Genomic DNA, 1,950 nt, shown 5'->3' with positions numbered 1-1,950 from the left:
CTGGCCATCAGCCGCCGCCGCGCAGGGCACGGCACGCCGGGACCCGTGGCGCCCTGACCCCTGCCCGCGATCGCAGGCGAGACGTCAAGCCCTCGCTAGCTTGCGCTAAACTGCAGGAGCTGGGGATCAGGGACTGTTGAGTTAAGTTGGCGTCTGACAAAGGAAAGGCTCCGTTTTTCCCATTTTCCTGAGCTTTTCTTCCTAGTTCTTCTTAAGAATTTAAATTCGTAACTACAAACCAGCAATTTATTAAATTAGCTTTGAAGTCTCTCAGTATCTGTAGATGTGGCACTTGGGGACATGGTTCAGTCTCGTCTACCCTTGATTGGTTTAGTGTGGACTTGGTAGTGTAGGTTAATGGTTGGGCTGGATGATCTTAAAGGTCTTTTCCAACCTAAACGATTCCATGATTCGATGATCTCGGCTCTCCTCTCCAGGTATCTGCAGCACCGTGGCACTCCAGCTCAGAGCAATTCATGCAACTGCCCCCTTACCCCTGCACTGCCTGCTACCGTTTTTCTGGGATCTCCTTTCTTAACAAGGATCTTCTCTTTCCTTCCTGGCCATCAAAATATGCATACAAATAGGAAATACATAAAATCCCAGCATTGCAGAGGATCGTAACTTAGTTTTTTTGCTAAAAAAACCCAACGGGGTCATTATGTAACACTGCTGCTCCAACCAGCCAGTCAGCGAGAAACGGCAACAGATGACAAGAAACCAGATTTCGGAGCCACCAATTAAACCAGAACTTCATTTCACAGCCCGGTGGCATGCTCCTGAGCTCGTCCCCTCCCGTGACGCTCCAGCAGTGAGCTGCCCTCCCGCCCGCAGTAGAGCGGAGAAATACTCGGGGACAGCGTGACCTAGCAGACGTGCCGACGAAGGAAACTTCAGGGCAGCTTTTCTTGCAAATACAGCATTCCGGGTGACCCAAGGGGTAAAGCTTTCCCGCTTGCCCTCTGTCTCACTACACACTTCTAACATTTAGGACGAGGTGGCTATTTTTATACCTGCAAAGCACGGTGGTGCCCAGCCCTGCAGCATCCCGGCGCTATCGCAATGCACGGAGCAGCAAGGACTCCCCGCAAACGGCAGCGCCAGACGCCGTGCAACATCAAACCGTGCCGGCTGGATCGCGCTCACGCTCTGCGCGGGGGCAAGACATCTATCTGCACCTCGCTCCCCGCGTCTCATTTAATAAACTCATTTTCTATCGCTACAATCCCATCTCTTTTCTCACTTGAAAAGTTTCTTCCCGCTACAAGGCTGCTGGCCACGCGCCCCCCGTCGTGCCATGGCCTGGCAGCCGCAGGCGCTGCTGCGTGAGCTGGCAGCTGCGCAGCCACGCCACGAAAACCCTCGGCAACGCACGTGCTTGCCCACCTTCAACAGGAGCACCTCCAGCCACCTTTTCACGGGACTGGAAGGGTCCCAGGCTTCCCTTCAATTTGCCTGAAGTCAGGGAGCACCCGCAGGAGGGCTGAAGGGAGATGTTAATAAATGGGGCAAGGCTGCTCACACGGCCACGCTGAAAAGCAGTTTTGCCGTGGGAGGGGGGTACTGCGTGCCCACGCCGTGCCAGGGCCGCAGCGCTGCTCGCAGCGGTTCCCGTCTCCAAGCCTTCACCCGCTTTACAAACGCCTCCCAGTTCCACGCTACCTGCAAATTCCATTAGTATATTTGATACTGGGGGGGGGGGGGAATGGGACTCAATGAAAGTACCAAAATATAACAAATTTACTACAGACCAAGAGCACAGTTCCTTCTGCCCTGCACGCTGGCAACTCCCCTCCTCCCTCCTGCGCTCCACCACCAACAGCACTGCTCTGGCGCACGTCGCCCGCCTTGTGAGAGCGACCCGTCCTATCTGGCCAAACAACTGCTCCCGCGGCACTGCAACAGGGCAGCAACTGATGTCCAGGACGTTTACGTTCAGCACTTTTCTTC

The sequence above is a fragment of the Pelecanus crispus genome, chromosome 18, assembly GCF_030463565.1.
Source record: "Pelecanus crispus isolate bPelCri1 chromosome 18, bPelCri1.pri, whole genome shotgun sequence".
Taxonomy (NCBI): Eukaryota; Metazoa; Chordata; class Aves; order Pelecaniformes; family Pelecanidae; genus Pelecanus; species Pelecanus crispus.
Note: the sequence above shows the minus strand (reverse complement) of the source record.